This window comes from Tympanuchus pallidicinctus, unplaced genomic scaffold, assembly GCF_026119805.1.
Source record: "Tympanuchus pallidicinctus isolate F22 unplaced genomic scaffold, pur_lepc_1.0 scaffold16, whole genome shotgun sequence".
In the NCBI taxonomy this organism is placed as follows: Eukaryota; Metazoa; Chordata; class Aves; order Galliformes; family Phasianidae; genus Tympanuchus; species Tympanuchus pallidicinctus.
Window position 1 is genome coordinate 21525519 of NW_026294679.1, and position 19491 is coordinate 21545009.

The window sequence follows — 19491 nt, forward strand, 5'->3', positions numbered from 1 at the left end:
GAAGTTGGGAGGATTGGCTGACACATCTGAAGGCTGTGCTGCCATTCAGCGAGACCTGGACAGTCTGGAAAGCTGGGCAGTAAGAAACCAGATGAGGTTTAACAAAAGCAGATGCAGAGTCTTGCATCTAGGGAGGAATAATTGCATGCACCGGTACAGGCTGGGGGATGACCTGCTGGAGAGGAGCTCTGCGGAGAGGGACCTGGGTGTCCTGTGGATGACAGATTGGCCATGAGGAGCAGTATGCCCTTGTGGCCAAAAAAGCCAATGGCATTCTGGGGTGCATTAAAAAGAACGTGGCCAGCAGGTCGAGGGAGGTGATCCTCCTCTGGTAAGGCCTCATCTGGAGTACTGTGGCCAGTTCTGGGCTCCCCAGTACAAAAAAGACAGGGATCTCTTGGAAAACTTTCAGCTGGTTTTGACTATTAGCACAAATTGGTACTGAGTGGTTGTTCACCACAGTTGGTTCAGAAAGGAATTAGAATGGGAGACTGAGATTGTAGGTTCTCTTCACTTTTGGATAATATCTTCCTGCTAAGCTGCTTATAGTCTGGAAATATCTAGTTCTGACAAGGTTTTTGTATGTGTTACATTCTTAGACACATTGAAATGAAGTATAATGAAATATTATATGAAGTAAAAACAGACACATGAATTAGTAAGAAGAATATTGTTGGGGTTAAAGCATGAGGAATGCCTCATGCTCTTATAGTAATGATAATGATGAGCAGTAAGAAAGTCAGAGTGGTTGGAAGTATATTTTTAAACCAGTTTTTTAAATATTTGTGACAATAGTTGGCAATCTTCATAAATCACATATAAGTGTTTAATGATCATTGTTAGTCACTGTGTTCCACGGAGCAGAGATGAGGCTGTGGCAGAAGGTCCATTCCTAAGTATTTTTCTTCATTGTGCATCACCTACTATTGAATACAGGGTTTGGTTATTCTTTATCATAATTGAGGAATTAGTTCAAAGAAATTAGATGAAAGTTCAGAACAGCTTCATTTGAATTACAGTGTCAGGTTTCATCCATTTGTTTTTTGTCTCGTGCAGAACTTCTTTTGCTGTCAATTATGCAAAAAATATCATTATTTCTCCCCATAACAGAAACTCCTTTTGTTGATGGTGGTGTTTCTTTTTGTCTTGTTTTTTGTTTGCTTGTTTGTTTGTTTGTTTTGCAGGATAATTCCAGAGCATTTATGTAAGCTAGAGTTTTCTTATTTGCCTTAATGGGAGTTACCCCACACTTTGCAATGGATCATTGGCACTGCAAAGGAAGATAAGTCAAAAGAACCCTAGAGAGCAATGTTGATTTTAGGTATTTCTCTTCTGTTATAACTCGAATAGCATTCGCCTGATTGAGTTCATTTGCTAGCTTGTAAAATAAAGCCATAATTGTCATTATTAAGTGTAATTAACTCTACATCTGATCACTGTGCATAATAGAAAAAGACAAATATAGCATAAAAACACTTCAATATCATAATTACTGGTCCATTTGTAGTACTCTTTTTAAATATGCAAATGCGAAGTAATTTGATTGAATGTGTTGAGCAATGTTGCTTTTTACATATCCTGTGCCAATTACAGTCCAAGATCCAGTCCTTTTTAGCAACATTTTTGGCTTCAGATGTTCTTTTAATGGCTAACTCTGAGAAGGAATGAAAATAAACAGCCCCATAAAGTGTGCCGGGGCCACTCTACAATGCCATTTCCTAGACTTGTACATTCTATTTCTATTTCTAAGAATATTTTGAAAATTTTTATTTACTTAATCTATAGATGGAAAACTTGAAGTGTTAAACCTAGTTATACAGAAATTCAGTTGGAAAATAGTCTTTGTTAGTGAAGTGGAAGGAAAAGAATTTTATATTGTACAGCAGTAATTCACTGCATTTTGGACCAGATTCTGCCTTAACTGCAGGTCCAAAATGGACTTAATTGGTTTTCCTGGTCTGTTGAAGACCCTTGATTCTAGTGCTGGTTAGTTGCCTGGCTAGTGAAGAGAAGAGCAGTTCCAAAGCTTTTAAGGCCTTCAAGATGTCAGTCTCAGAAAAATCTTTTGCCTCATAAATGAAGGTGTGCAAAAGCCTGAAAGCTTTCCTAAAAGTAGATAAAACAGCTTGGATCTTTTCTTCTTTTGGGAATTGGCCATTTTTGTCTGCATTGATTAAAGAATCTAAATTCAATGAGATTGCTTGGGAAATGAGCTAATTAATGAGAAAAAAGATTTCAGGATTTGGCACTTGGATAGGAATGTCATGGACTTTAATGGGATTATTGACCAAGGGAAGAGGTTGCAGGACCTCAAGATAGGCAGTTTATGTAAAAGAATCTATTTAACTTGCCTCTGAAATGAAACCACTGTAATGATTAGCCTTTCTGAGGTCTGCCTCTTTATGCTCGGGTGCTACCTCTTTTTCTGCACTGTTTTTCTAGTGCTTATAGCAGCATTACTCCAAGTGCTGCTTTACTCAGGATGCCACTGATTTTCAGAAGAAACAAATTTCCACATTCCTTTAACATTTGCTAGTGAGGTTTGGGGTACTTTGGTTTGGTTTATTTCTGTAGTGGTCACTCCAGTAAAGCAAAATAGCAGTTACAAAAAGGTATTAGGAAGGAGCAGGAATGCAGGGGCAGTGGTGGAAAATTTGCCCGCAGATGGGAAAACAACTTGCTGTGGTGCTGGACTATCTTCTGTACTCTCTCACAGAGATTGGTTGCCTTTTTTAATATAATAAAGGATGAAATGGTTAAATACATCACAGTTTTGCCAATAATAGGTGTTGGCGTATAAGTCTAACTGGCAGTCAGACTGCCCAGGTTATTGATTTTACTGTCTAATAGCTGAAAGAGATGTTATCTTGATTAATTAGAAGTCAAAAAGAAATGCATCTTGCTTCTATTAGATCTTCTGGCATTTGCTTTCTTTTTTTTCTCCCTCTCCAATGTTGTTGTACATGTACCTTTAAAATGTTTTAAACAGAAAAGCTATCAAGGTCAGCAGTATACAAGCCCTACTGACTTTATTTCAGCTGTCAGTGAGTCCTTAAAGCATACACTGATTTTGGTTGTGGAAGGCATTCTTTTAAAGCATAATGCTGTTCGTTTAACCTCTAGAAATGAAAATTCAGTGGGCTACTATTCTTTGTGCTCTTGAAATAACTTATTACCTCATTATACTATTGGGCAGAAATGCTGACATGCTGTCTGAATATTACTTCATACATTTACTGATGGTTTTGCAGGAAAAAAATATTTTCCTGTTTTGGATTACTTTGTGTTCTACAGACTTGCTTAATGCTTACTGTGAATAAGCTTTATAAAGACCAATTCAACACGAACATAAAAATGTAGAAAACTTCATATCAGCTACCTGAATTATGGTCAGTGAGATGAAAGGAAAGAATGATGCATGATAGATGATAGGGAAAAAAAAGTCCAGGTTTATTCAGGGAAAAAAAAAAAAATCAACAACTTGTAGTGATATAATATATCACATTAATATATCACATTAATAATAATTTCCTAGCGGCTGGTCCTTTATATGCTCTCAGAAAGCCAGCACAAAAAAAAAAAAAAAAAAAAAAAAAAGGTCTTACTGCATTTATAAGCAATTTACGTCTCACAGACAGAGTTCATCTCAATCTCATGAGTAATCATTTGTTTTTGCTACAGTTTTTCTCTGTGTTAAATAAGAGTATGATATATTTGACATTGGGTGTGATAAAATGAAATAACTGTGTTTGTATTTCATAACATTAGAAGAGATCCTTAGTGCTAGAATTGGTCTGATTTCAAAAAAGTTATAAAAATGCAAAGAACACATTTCATATCTTCTCGAAATCTTGGGAACCCCATAAATACAGTAGCTTTCTGCTCGTAACAATATGTGCATTAGAACAGAAAACACAAAGCACTGACAAAAACCTTGCTGCTTTGCCTACTGTTTATATTACTTCCTTTTTTCTTACTTTTTCCACAGTATTTTAGCATATAGTTACTCTGTTTATAAAATGCTGAATTCTTTCCACTAGGTCTTGTTGTCATGAAAGAATAGTGACTAAAGAAGAATGGCCTCCAGCACTGCACAATTTATAGGTGTGGAGTGGTTTAAATATCCAATTTGTAAAGCTTCAAACTCAATTTATGTACTGATTTTCTGGTGGAGTTTAGCTAGACAAAGTGTAAAATGCACAAGACTTCTAGTCAACTACTGCCCCCACTTTGCTTGGCAACTTGCTGTTCACCCCTGGGAGCTGGTTCAGTCCAAGCAAGTGTTTTCTGAAATAAGGATTTCAGATATGCTCTGAAAAGGACAGGATGTAAACCAAGGCAGCCCTTGCTCACTGAAATCAGCTTTCTTACCATTTATGCACATACGTATCATTTTTTGCAGATAAACAAAATGAAAATTTACCACTGCAACTGCAAACGTCCACAGTCATTTTTTACTGTAGACCTGTTGACATACTGACATCAATTTTATTTAATTGAAATTCACTTTTGTGCTTCTGATCGTTGTCATATGGAATGCACTGAAAAGCAGGCTTAGGTGGTGGTCACAGCAGCCATCTTGCATTGCACTGCCACCTTCTGTTCTGAAAGTTCTTCCTCTAGGCTGGGGTATAATTCAGAACTTACCTTTTATTTGGTGACTGTATGTGAGGGGATGCCTGCTGAACGACTGTAGTGCTGAATCTTGTTCTGTAAAAACTTGACTGAAATTCACTCTATATCAGCTTTATCATATATCTGGTATGTATATGGTTGTTTCCATCTGGAATAGGCACTGAATCTTTGTCCAGCTACGAGCCAACGCATTTACTTCAAATTCTTACAGAGAAATGGAAGTGAACTGGAGTGCAAAACAATAGATACTGAGGAGTGCAGGCCAATGTTGTTATTATCATTATTTTTATTACCCATCCCTCTATATAAGTGATACCCAAATTTGTTAAGAACTGGCAAATTTTTTAAAGTACGTAGTGTTTCAAAGCCTAACCATTACAATAACAGGAAAAAAAAAAGAAAAAAAAAAAAAGAAAAAAGAAAAAAAAGAAAGAAAGAAAAAGAAAAACAAATCACAGATCTTTATGGTTACAACCACAATATTGAAAAAGAGACCAAGTAACAGTCCAAGCCACTTGCCTTGGAGTTGGTGGCGTGTAGGAATTGTTGCTAGCTTACATATGACACAATAACAAAGAGACCCTGCACATGTTCAAGGCACTAGGCTACACAGTCCTGAATTCCCATGCAGGGGAGCTGACCAAGTCCTCTCTTTTCTTCTTGTATTTCCCCTCTTTTTCAGCCTTGCAGTAGTGCTTCTGATCCATTCTTCTTCCCCAAAGAAACATTTCTTCTTAGTAATGTCACCCTCCCTTCGTGAAATAAAGGAAAATAAAAACTGTAAAATATTGATTCTGGAAGCTTACATAAGGAAAATGCAAAGTCTTTCTTCTGAGTTTTGGAATTGCTGTCAGAGGGCTGCCTCAGCTGTTAAGAAGGGCCCAGCTAATGCAGTCAGGTTCGCTCCATCTGCCACAGTTTTGAGTGACAGGTATGGCCCAGTGCACATCCACTGAAAACCAGCATCAGGGAATGACATACAGTTTGATAACATAAGATGCTTAGGTTTTTTGGCTCAAGTGAGATGTTCAGAGCTAATAGCCCTGTGAGCAGAGTTTCAGCTGTGATCTGTACCTTGAGATATCGGTTGTGTCTGGCTCAGGAAAAAGGAGAAAGAATGAAAGCTTATTTCTAGAAAGGTTTCCGATGAGCAGCATTTGTCATTGAAGGGGAAGATGGGTATAATTAGCTTGTCAGTCTAGTTTGGGCTGAGCTAGCTTTCTGTGGTAAGAAAGATGGACTAACTGCCAGAAGAGCTGACAGGCAGTCGATAATGCAGCAATTAATGTCATAAATAATTCTGGAACCAATTATATCAAAATGGACTCCAAGCTTTAAAAAGGAACAGAATTCCCTTATTCTTCCTGCTAACAGCAAGAAGCAGCTTTCATTTTTCTCTGTAATTACTTTTCGTTGTATATAGCAATAAAGAAGGGCTTTTCTGTCCATATTTAAAACTTGTCGTTCTTGCCTTCTGCCTCTTCCTAAACCCTCTTTACCTCACAGGACAAGGTTGTTATAGCAGATCTCCACTTAGGTGAATGTATAATCTTTTCACATGGTTGTTACATGGTAATTTCAGCTGCAGCTATGACTAGGAGCCAAGTTTTCTCAAATGTCATGGTCAATGACAGCAGAAAGCACTAAACAGTGGCATTTGGAAATAAAGACATTTGAGAAATAAATTGATTTGTCTTATTATTTTAAAGGTTGCTCTGACTTTGCTTACACTGAACTTATTGATTTTTTTCCTCCCTTCTTCCTGTATGGTTACAACTATGGAATCCAAGCCAAACTATTCCCTTTATGCTGCAAACACAACTCAGAGCAGCCCTGAGAGTTAATGGGCAATCCCTTACAAAAGACAGAGTTAGAAGTACTCTCCAGAGTGATATTCTCATTAGCTGTCTTCCCATGTTCTGTAACACATATGTAGATAACATAAAGTCTGTGCTGGAAAAATCCCACACAGTACTGCTATTGCTAATGGTCTTTTCTGTAGTCTCATCTGCTGTTTAAAAATAATAATTAAAAAAAAAAAACACACACAATAAAAAACTGTAGAAGAAGTAAATTACTGTAGCATTCGTTCACAGCTTTGTTCAGAGCCTGACAAACGTTTCCAACTTTTCAACTATGGTGGCATTTGCTCCTGGGAGGTTGGGGAAAATAGTTCATGAAGTTCCCACTGTTTTAAAACCAGAAACATCTGTTGGTGTCACATGCAGTTTGTTGGCGGGATCCAAGACTAAAGAAATCCTGCAGCTGATCAGCTCGCTCCTTAGCAGTAGGTGTCAGTATGGTGAGTGGTAATTACAACAGAGAGTTTTAGAGGACACATGATAATTAGGCCAGCTAACAAAAGCATAAACACTGACATGTACCATACCTAAAATGAGAAATGCGTCTGCTATGTCTGCACATTTTTTCAGACTGCAACAATAGAAGCGTAATCGAGCCCTGAAAAAGGAACAAAGGCTTTCAGATTTGGGAAATGCAGCTCACTGTTTCAGTAGGAAGAGGGAGAAAAAGAGTGAGAGTATTTTGTGGTGCGCAAAGCCCAGGCATTCAGCAGTGGAGACCCAGCTTCCCTTCCAGCCTTGCTACACGGATGATGCTGAGTTACTTTGGGGCTGCCATGTGCCTATCATTGCTGATTCCCTGTGTGAGAAGTGCAGAAAAGGCTCACCTTGCAAAGGCAATATGAACATTAGTGCTTTTAAAGCTTTCTTAAGTAGTTGGAGATCCTCCACTGGAAAGGGCATGGAAATTCGGCATTATAAAAAGGAAAGACTATCTGTTACACATCTTATTTCTACTCTGCGGTCCAGTAAGGCATGAAAACAAGGAACTATGTTTAAGTAATACTACCTTTGTTAAAATACAGCACATATAAATTAAACTCAGTTTTTATTCAAATGACCCACTTCACCTGCAGATTACGAGAATTGTTAGAAAAGATAGAATCTTTGAGGGATGGCTCTGCAGTCTTTCAGTGGTTGTGCTCTCAACATTCTCTTCGCTCTGTTTCTGTATTTCTGGTAATAGTACTTCACTACTCTCAAGCCCCAAGTCATTAAATGTACACTTTTTCTTCTAAGGAGATTTTGATGCTTTTCTTGTATTCATAATGATTTCAAGTGCAAAACTGAAATTGGTTGTCTGCAGTCTGAAAAGAGTGATCTAGCAAGTGGTATCATTGTTTTGTCTGCAGGACACCTTGTCACTTCTTTTCTGGGAAAATTCAGTTCATTGGTCAAGTAGACTGTACAAATAAGACAAGCAAGTGCACAAAGTGGCAAATTATGAGACTAATTTAGCCACCATCTGTGATGCTCTTCTCTGTCTTTTACCGGTCTTTCTCTGCCTTCTAGTATTTCTTCTGCCTTTCTTGTCTTCTCTGCCTTTTACCTCAAAACTTCTTTTGTTGCACCTCTGTTTGCACTGCTTGTTATAATCTGGCTTGTCTGAAAGACCTGGTATGTCCAAACCATGACAGATTTTTCTGAAGTTGAATTTTTTATCATGCAACCAATTAAGAAGCCAATCTGATGGTGGATGAGGAACAGAAGGGAAATGATGGGGGGAAAAAGAAAAAAAAAAAGTTGTACTAGTTCAGCATATCTAGGTCTTTGAAATATGATTGTACACATCACAGACATTGATTCCAGTGGTTTGAAAATCTGACCTTCATTAGGTGCCTAAATGAGAATTGAGGAACTATAATATTGTTGTCTTTAGACCACGAGCTGTGAGGGCAGTATGATTTCATGTGAATTTGTGCAGTGCTGTTTCAAAAGGGATTTTCTGAATGACTTTAATAGAAACAGTAAATAATAAAGCATGAGTGCACAGGATATGAGTTTCTTCCTAGCACATTTATTGTTGAAAGAAGTGTTTTATCTTCTGCAGTGTCTCCAGCAACCAGACTAACATACATTTATTTTTAAAGCGTATATCATATTTTACGATTTGGCAGATAGGTGTGCTTAGAAATGTTTTGGTTCATGCTATGTGTGTGTATATATACCTATATATCTATATATACATATGTGTTTCCTGAATCTTTCTAGCTCATGTCTTGAAATTGCAGGGAACTGATCAAGGTAAAAAAGGGAACATAACAGAACAGGTTAAGGTAATAGTATGTATGTAATAGTATGCTAGCTACTTATGATAGTAAAACCTACTATGCAGCATAATGTGAACAGGTCTATTAATCTATACTTGGCTAAAAAGAGGGGGAAAGTAAATCTTGCTAAGGAAAAGGAAGAAAAGCGTGTCAAGTATGTGGAATGCTAACTACAGTAGTATACACAAATGGTTATTTACTAAGCTATTAGACTTTGTATCAACTAAGTTATGGACACTAATGCTAGCACTTCTGTTGATGTTGATGGTGTACTTTAGTGGACACCTGAAAGTTTCACATTATACACTACTGCAGTTTGCTTTTGCTTACACAATTCTTGAGTAAAGAGGAAGGACAAATAAATTAGTCTTATTATGATATTACAAGCCCTCACAGAAAAATTTGATCTTGGATTTAATTTTTAGTTTGTAATGGCTTTGTGGAGGGAGAGCTTAAAAATTAACCAATCCTTTGTCCTTTCATAAGACTGCCTTCAAATGCTCCTACAGAAATTATATATTTTTAATGTTTTGAGTTTTGAAGAGGATTAGCTCAACATCACTTGAATTCTTGCAATCAGCAGTCCTACTTTTCTTTGGATGAGTAATAATGTCAGGTGTGTTTTTGGACAAGTCTTGAATCTGCGGATGGAGGGGGAATCTGCTATCCTGAGTTAAGACCCAAATGTGGATCTACACTGGGACTCAGAGAGATCATATCTTCTAGAACTGAATGAATTCAATTAGCACAGTCAAAAGATGCACAAAGAAATCCAAGAGAGGGATGCTGAGAAAGTCTTTTCTCATAAAAAACGGAATCTGATAATAATATAGGGCTATTTCTCTCTCAGCAAATGTAAAGCATATATGCTGTGCCTTTAAATGGATGAACACTAAAACTACCAAAAGAATTAGGACACCTTCCAGTTCCTCTTTAGAGTAGACGGTAGAAAAGTTTTAAATTACTACTGAGATTATTTAATCATTTTCCTTTCAGAGACTTTTGCAGGATTAATGCTGATATCCAGTAATAAATTTTAATTTCACCCATACTTTCTCCTGAGGTGCCTTTTTCTGTTGACTGATTCCAGATAAGGGTAGTTGCTCGTGATTCAGCATTAACAGGATTATTGTTTCTTGTCCTCTCCTTCTGCTGATGGGGTTCAGTTTCTTTCCTTCGGTTAATGTGTCAAACACTTCCCTCTCTCCCCACCACCTCTTTCGCTTCCCAAGTAACTAACTTTGTTGAAATACATAAGACAATAAAAAAATACACAGTGTAATCAAGAATGAAAAATAATATTGTATACCACAGTAAATCATAGCCAAACAACACAGGTATAATAGAAATACCTTTCCTATGTCTGATCCACTAACACATACTTAGTCAGATAACAAATAACATATTCTTGGAGAGAGTGCCCTGGATTTGATTTATTTCTGAGTATAAGTTTATATGAAAAGGCTGCCAAATCTGCCTGTATAAATCTCAACTATCTGAAAATGTTGTGTATGAGGGAAGTGAAAAATTAAGAAGGTGTTTCTATCCTAATAGGGTATGGAGGCAAAAGGTTCTGCTTTTAATTCATTTTGGATATGCTATTTCTCTGCTTGGTACCTGGGAAGAATTAAAGCAGAGCTGGAAAAAAAATACACATATATGCTGTGCCAAATTCTGGTTTTATTTTTTGCTGATGTAAATCTGGAGTAGATCCACTAAAGACTTCAGAATTATTCTGGCTTTGTCCTAGTGTAGCTGACAGTGAACTGAGAACCTTTTAAATTAAATAATGGTTAAATCTCACATTATTAGGATTTTACAGTTTGGTTATAGTGGCCATTGTTTGTTTGAACAAATGAATCTAAAAGAAATCATCTGAAGATACGTGTATACCACTGAAGAAATGAGAATAACAAATCAAGGTCAATATGAAAATCAAGAGTAAGACAATAATTTCTGTAACTATTGTTTCAAAATGTATATTCTTGTCTAGCAACACTAGACCTTATTTAAAGTGTCCGTTTAAACAGTAGAGAAAGAGGAGACATACAGGGCTTGATTATGCCACTTCAACTCAAGTGTAAAGTACTACCATAATCCAGGCATAAATCCTTCCAGTTTGTAAACTCTTCCCTATGGATTGTTATTTCTCTCACTTAATTCAGTGGACATCACTGGAGTTACTCCTAGCTTGTACCAGGAGAATTAGGCACTCTGTCTCCTGAGTGGTTTGGTGAACAAGATGCTCTGTGTGACAAAGTGTGTCAATTAGACTGAAGTACTTGCAGAGCCCCAGTTCATCTGGGATTTCAAGGTAGTTTGTTACCTCCAAGGTGGGGGGTTTTAGTTGAATGTGTCATCCTACTCAAATTCATTAGATGAAAAGTGAGTATCATCTTACATTACATAGGTTCAGCTGGAATGTATACAATGTCAGCAGTATGGGAGAAGAAAACATGTGTTGAATACATCTAGTGTGTCTTGGGTCTCTGAAGGTCACTCCACTAAAGTAATATATAGTGCTAGTGCTAGTGGCTCAAGGTCAAGTCAGCTTGCTTTTCATAATGCATAAACCTGAAGCTTGCTCAGACACCAATCATCTGACCTAAACCTTGGAACAAATATTTTACTAAGTAAATCAGTGAGCATGCTGGCATTTCTATTAACCTTCAATGCACTGGTGACAGAAAATGAATAATGATAAATAATAACTCAGGCCTGTAAATCATGCTTAGCATCAGAGGCAAAAGAAAAAAAAAAAAAAAAGAGGAAAAAGAAGGAAAAAAATAAGGAGTCTGCTGTACTACCATCTGCTAAGCAGGATGAGACTGTAAGAAGAAACCCACAACAAAGGGAAAAGTGCTCTCTCCCTCTCCCTCCCACAAGTGTTCCCTGGGCTTGAAACTTGGGGGTGGAATACAGAGGGCTTTTCAGAAGAGAGCACTTGAAAGTGAAAAGCAGAGTATATGCAAACTGCGGGGAGTCAGAGTAAGAAGCGCTCGGTGAGACAAGTTGGTAGGATTGTTTGGCAAGCCTTGAAATGGGTGAAGTCTTTTCTCCTTCTCTTCTCCCATTGTATGACCATTAGCAGCTGTCTGGTGGTGAGCAGAAGATAGTAGACCTACAGCAATTTACCGAGGTTGAGAAGTTGGGTTTTTTTTCCTCCAATACTCTTTTATTTCCTTTTCTTCTGTTTTCCCTTCCAGCTCTTTTGCTAATGATTAAGGTCATGTATCCACAAAATTTCCCTTAAGAAAATGTCGATCAAGTAGTACAACCTTAAAATCATTTAGCTACTGTTCTTTCGCTATGATACCTGCAAATGTTTCTGCTTGATTCAGAAGTGGCCTGCTACTTGTATCCTCTAGATTTTAACTAATATAATTTTAGGGAAGAAAAATATTATTATTCATGTGTTATAATGTTTTTATAAGGTATTTGTTTAAAATGCTATTTGCACTTTCCAACTTTTCTGATTTTTATTATTATAATATTCTTCTGAAATATTTTTGATAGAAAGTATTTTTTTTCTATGAATACATGGTTTAAACCATTTATGTTTAATTCAGTGCTGTAGCTTAGAATACATTTGTAATGAATTGTCAAGTCAGAGAACTTGAGAGCATTTTGCTAAAAGAAGGGAACATAATATGCATTTTATTAGGTTGCTGCTGACAAGAAAATACTGGACACCCATTGAGCAGTGTCATCCCTTTACGGAAGAATGTTCTATGACCCTTGCATAACAATAAAGTTAGAGAATAGGAGCATAAACTGATGTTTGCTGTTCATGGAATAACAACAGGACGTGTATTCAGGACCATTTACAAGTTGATAGAAAAAATGTAACCACTTGTTTCTAGGCTCATATTGTTATTATGCTTTAGATTGTTGGAGGGTCACAAAAAACAAACCATCATACCTAAGTAGATAGCTGAGGAAGAGTAAGGTCTAGGAGGAGAAGATAATTCTTAGGAGGAGAAGATAAACAGAGTTAAGTGCTATACTTAGTGTTTTTAGTTAATTTATTTTTTTCAAAAAAGAGTGTCAAACAGAGTTTGAACTTTTCAAAATTCAAAGGAATTCTTTCTTTCCATTGACTTCAGTCCAAAATTGCAGGCAAGATGCATGCATAAAGTTCAGGGTCATATCTGAGTTTAGATTCCAGGCTATTCTTTGTCAGAAAAAATTCCAAGTCCCTGACTACAGTGTACATTTAGTCAATTTCTTTCCTTTGACCAAAATACAAATAAATGCATTGTTTACAAGCTAAACTTCTGTTATTTCAAATGATTGCTTTTGAACAATATTCCCAATTAGATTACACGATAATATAATGTACATTATGGCCACAATCTGACATTCAAAACAAAAACAAACAAACAAAAAAAGAATGAGTCCACATGGTTCTAAAATTCTTTTGCATGTACAGGTAAAATCATATCTTGGATGCAGCTCCTATTGATTAGGGAAGATTTTTCTCCATATATAATTCTTTGTATGGATCTGAAATCAGCATCTCACCTCTTGAAGTCTCGTTACTCAAAAATAAATAATAATTAATAATATCTGTGACAATCCTAATGCACGAAATCTCTTGGTTCCAAATCAATTTTTGTTATATCTATTGTATTTTTAAATGTACCTACGACCCTTTCTTGACTTGGTGCTCTGAATAAATTAAATGTAGATACATTACATATCTCGTTCTTAACTAGTAGAAATTATAAGGTTGAATTCTTTGTGGACTCTGAACATTCTTCTCTCTCTTTGGATATTAACCAGTTCTCATTTGAAGTCAGACATTTTAAAAAACGCAAGAACTACTGACTGTGTATAGGAATTGTTAACAAATGAAAGAAGGAAGGGTAACCTGTTCTGTCAGTATCTAGGACTACATATCATCAAAGCAAAATTCAAAAGTAGTACAAGATGGCTCAGTTAAGAAAGACAGCCTTGGGATATTAAACCACCAAAGGAAAGCCTTTTGAACTGAGTAAGTAAAACTTCTCATCTGTCATTCTGCTATAGTGTAGGTATGGTGCAGTTCTGTGTTTGCAGTCTTGCCAACAGTGCTGCAAAATATTCTTCATGTTGAGTGGTGAAGTTTTACATCAGGCCCCAGAAATATGAACAGGGTCTATACATGAAATATGATGTTGTAAAGCTGAGACATGACAAATAAACACTTCTACCACTTTATGTTATGGGTGCTAGCCAGAAAATGTTGCAGCAAAGGAAAACATTCATACACTAGATGCCAGTATTCTTACCAACAAGGATGGACATCATAAGTAGCGACTACCACGTGATTCCTTGCATGATTGGTAAAACACTTTGTAGATCAGAACATATGCTGTACAGCTCCATTTACATGCAGAGCTGCATCAGATACTGAGCACGCTACGTGTGAAAAGATATAACTTTAAAAAACCTTTGTGAAACCAAAGTGGAATTGGTTTTGAAGCAGGTATTATAAGTGTCATATTGACTATTTTCAATTTAGTACATTAATTAGTTTATCTCCATCAGCATATCTAAAGCCGTAGTTGATTCTTGTGGCTGACATGCTGTGGAATACAAGGGAAGTTGTGGAAAGTCTGGCATTTATGTCACTGCCAAAGTACTATGTGTTTAAAATCAGCTTGGAAACTAAGGAAAATTATAAGTGAAGAATACTGCCATAAGAAAAACTTATACCAAATTCCAAATTCCAAACAAGTACAACAAATAATTGCAGCTTTATAAACTTTGGCTAAATTCTGTTTTATTAAAGAGCTGTGTCATGATGATGACATCAACAAATTATTTCACTAAAATGGATGTATGGAAACTACTCCTAAAGAGAAAACTTGTTATCTTCAGAAATTAGGCACAGTTAGCTGCTGCACTATACAATGAATTTTGCAGATCTCTTTAGGAAAAATCAGCCTTGTACAAAAGGAACCATCATAAATATAATTTATTTTGTCCTTTTCTGCACCCTAACTTGCCCTTGAGAAGGCACTGTCCATTAAGCAAAAGTAAGCCTAGCTTGTATGTGTTAGGTATTTGATGTTGACCATTCCCAGCAAAAGACCAAAAAAAGAATTTCCAGATTGTAATCTTCTATAACTGGATTGGTAATATAAATTTTATATTTCATTGCTCAGATTTTTCCTGAAAAAAAAAAAAGAAAAAGAAACAATTTGAGCAAGAATGAATAAATTTTAAAATAAGTCAAAGAAAGAAAGAAACAAACAAACAAAAAACAAGCAAAAGGCAATTGAAAATATGGGTGTGAATAAGAGTTTATATTATTTTCTTTGTACTTTATTAAGCTGTCTCAGTGACTGAGGTTTCTCATAGGTTGCTCACAACTTTTAAGATTTTCTTTTTGTGTGTGTGTGCTTGAAATGAACTATGGATTAAAATAATAATTCAGTCAGTATATAATGAACAATAAATAGATATGGAAATAATGATAATGTATATAAATAGGCCTGTTCTTACTAAACATGCACTCACAACATGACCTTGAATATTCTTCTAGAAACTGGAAAAAGAATGGAAAAATATTGAAGTTTTCAGTAATAATTGAACTGAAGGACAAAAAGATTATTTTTTTTTCCTCCAATGTCAGCTGTTCATAAAAATTTATACTCTGAAAAGAATGCACGAGTGAAGAAGATTCCAAGTAAAGGAAATCTGTTTTCCTTTGAAAATTGCCCTCTTGGGTAATTAACCTAAATTTGGCTATATTACAACAGAAAGGTTTTTGTTTATTTTTATTTTTTTAATGGTTCTTTAAGGTCCAATTTGAACTGCTTTCTTGTATATTAAACTGTTCAAAATACAGTATGTTTACAAGGAAAGGGCAGGTATAGGGCCACGATCTTTTCAGTTGTGCTCTGTTGACAGGATGAGGGCCAACGGGCACAAAGTTCCATCTGAACATAACGAGAAATTTCTTTGCTTCGAGGGTGACAGAGCACTAGAACAGGCTGCCCAGAGAGGTAATGGAGTATCCTTCTCTGAAGATATTCAAAACTCACCTGGGTTCTTCCCTGTACAAACTACCCTGGGGAATCTGCTTTAGGAGGGGATTGGACTAGATGATCTCCAGAGGTCCCTTCCAACCCCTATGATTCTGTTCTTCTGTAAAGGCAAATATTTGTTTCATAACAGATTTTACAGGCGGCTGGCAGTACATTTACCTCATGATTTATATACTGAAAAATGTCTTTTATATGATACGCGTGCACCTAGCTCTTTAAAGAGAATATAGTAGTGTTTAGACAATTGTTGTGTATGGTGTCTGTTTCTGCATCCAAAAATTTGATATTTCCAAGAATAATAATCGTGGATTGGCTTTAATATTAGGACAGAAGAGAGAATAAGTGCCTCATGACATTGTGTATTTCCTAGCTTACGCTTGAAAATCCCCAGGTTAATAATATTCATTTTATCTTTTAGAACTTCTATGTGCTCTCTGAATTCTTTACATGTCAAATACCCATAGATAAATAAGCCATTATCCACAATAGCCAGAATTTTCAAAAATTACTTACATTCAAATTAAACAGCAGCTTCTTATGCATCAATGTGTCTATAACTGATAGCTCTAGAATTCCTTTCACAAATGAATTATTGGCCCTTCAACAATTTCACGTGTATTTACAGGCAAATGAGATATATGGCCTCTACAGACATCTCAATGAACACAATCATGATATCACAATAGATCATTTTACACTAGTGTATGTTCAGCTCACATAATTTACCATTGGTAGGGCTAGGATTAGCATGGCTAGATTATATGGATGCTGCATAGGACAGGTTTGGTGCATTATGCTGATGCTTTGGACTTTAAAATGTTAATATTGCAAATGAAAGGTACACTTTGTGTATCATAAATCTAAATGTCTGTTCTTCCTATGTGCCCAATAAATACACTTCTCATCAACTTTTAATTATGCTATTTGCATTTTTCTGTCCTGAAGAGGATAACACTCTGTAAATCATCCACTTCTAAAGTACACTACAGCATAAGTTTAGTTAATTAAACCATATATTTTATTAGTACTTACACTTCCATCTTTTAAAACTATACACACTGACAGAAAAAATAATATAGAGAGGTTTGTTATTTATTTATTATTTAGATTTATTTTATTTATTACCATGACAATACTAAAAAAATTTAGCAGGGTTAGATGTGCATATTGCCTAGTAGCTTTTATAATAAGAATATCCAGCCTCAAAAACTTATTGTCTATCTACTGCTACAAGAAAGGGAAACTTCCTGAACATGTTGACTTTCCCATAGAGCCACTTTCGCATATTTAATGCTCGGCATTTTCAGAACTTTATTAGATATATTCTCATCAAGAAAATAATTTATTATTTTGATTCATTAAATAATATCTCCTAAAATGAAATTCACATTTTGAGGAATTAGGAGATTATTTTCCTATTCTTCTTACTTTTGAGTTGCTATTTGTTTATTGGATCAGCTTCTGGTCCAGTGTAGGTGCTAGCATAGCGGGAATAGAGTAGAGTCATTCCTATTTGAGGATTCCAGAAGAAGCCATGACACATGCGAAAAATAATTTAAAAGTATTGTGACACAGTAGTATTATTTTTGTAAGACATTTGAACACTGTAGCATCAACAAGCTTTGGTCCAAACAGTGTCCCCAACTATTTGCTGCTCAGATGCAAAACAAAATAAAAACAAACAAACAGCAACAACATCAACAACAACAAAAACAACAAAAAAAGAGAGTCCTTTTACATCTGGCTAAAATTACGAGATTTTGGCTTATATTTGATATAAATGAGACTCCCAATTTACTTGGATTTGATATGAACTTTGGTATTATGAGGTATTGCTCTATATTTGGTTCAGTCTAAAACAGCGTATGAAGATTCTTTATTTAAGAATGACACAATCTTCTTTTTCTCTTAATTACTTAACTAGGGCAGCTAAGAATCACATACGATGCTTATGCCTCTCAGGGTGCCTGTGCTTTATTGATAGCATGGGCTCTTCCCTAGTGTACATGGCACTATCGCTAAGATCAATCTGGCCTAGAGCTGTGAATATGTATGCCCGGATCTAAACTCAAGCAGGAGCATTGCAGCTTGCTGCAGACTATGGCATTTATTTAAATTATTATCACTAGTCACAGAGGATCAAAGGAAGGAGAAGCTACTCTTTCATTCCATGGCAGGGAGGGCAACATACTACTCCTAAGGCAGACACTGCCTCTGTAATGGACGCCAGTGGACTGGGTCTGCTTGCTGATGTTCTCCAGTCAACAAGTACCTACAGCTCTGTCTGCAGAGGGTGTGTGTGTTAGGACCTATAATCTTCATGTGGTTTACGTGGTGGTTGTGGGCTGAAGGAAACTGAGCATATTGGAATGGAATGAGCCTGTGCCAAGCAGCTCCTCTTCTACTTTTCTCACTTTTTACAGGCATCCTTTCCATCTTCAGGGATATTTTAGATGTGTTTTAAATGTATTTTCTTTCTACAGACTGTTATTAATTGAAAAGCTCAAAGCAAAGTGTCTTCTTCTCATTAAGCGACTGGGATTTCTCAGGATGTCAGAGTTTCAGTCTTTAAGGGGACAAGCAGCAGCATTTCCCAGGGCCTGGCTCACACCTTGGCGAGGGGCACAATTATCCCCGTAGCTCCACCACTGGGGAGAGAGCCACACTGCACCCAAACAAGAATGTTTAGGGTTACAGTTTAAACACCAAGATTTCCCCTCTCTCTATCACATGCACACATATGAGTACATTCATTATTTGTATTTGGAGAGCTGAGGAAAGTGAGACTGAGGAGTTAAATCCTAACGGGGATTGCAGGGCCTCAGCTGGAGAATCTCCACAAGCTTGGAGCAATCAAATACAGCTGAGGCCAATTTAAAATAAAACAACAACAAAAAATCTGCCTGGTCTCATAGCAGGGAGGAAGAGGGATTTGTAGGGTTGTTCTCAGAACAATGGCTCTAGAGGTATACATAAGGCATGTGTGTATTAAGGCATATGTCAAGTAGGATGTTTTTGTATATGAGTTTGTATGAGGAAAGGCAGGGTATTTGTTTGATTAAGAAGCCCAGAAATAAATATGTAACATCAGAGCTTTTCATTGTTTAGTCAGGGTGCTCTGTGATCTTCCTGATGTGGCTTTTTTTTTTTTCTTTCTGGCCCTGTGTAAAACATGGATGTTAGGAAAAAGAGAAAAAGAGCAAGTGTATTTTTACTTATTTATTTTCTTCTAAAATATGTAATTCATCTCACCAGTAAAAGCTCCCTTGCTCTACAGTAGGCTTGTTCTGAATGTTGAAATTTAGGTTTTTTGTTAGTATTTAACTTGATACTGGAATTTCTTGTAAAACTTTGCAAGTAATTCACAATTGCATTTTGTGGATTTCTTATGAGCAGTTATTGTGCTTAGGTTTTAAGCATACATAGGTTAAAAACAGGAATGCGAATCAACATAGGTGCACTGTATTTTTTTTCCCCAGAACTAGCATATTGATATGTCATTAAGATTTATAACCTTTTCATTCTTAGTCCAATAGTTACAGATTGCCTCTTTTTCTTGCACAAATGCCAATAGACTGTATTGTTCGATTTGTGAAGAGGGTGTAGTAAATGTTAACAATAAACTGGCCATTTTAGGATTTTAGATGGGAAGCTTTGGAGGAAAAAAAAAAATAACTGAGGGGAAGG

At 36.2% G+C, this 19491-nt stretch overlaps 1 protein-coding gene across 1 annotated transcript in view; it reads left to right on the forward strand.

Moving 5' to 3' along the window:
• Positions 1-19491, forward strand: part of RPS24 (ribosomal protein S24) — a 773435-nt gene that overhangs the window by 8665 nt on the left and 745279 nt on the right. The window lies entirely within an intron of this gene.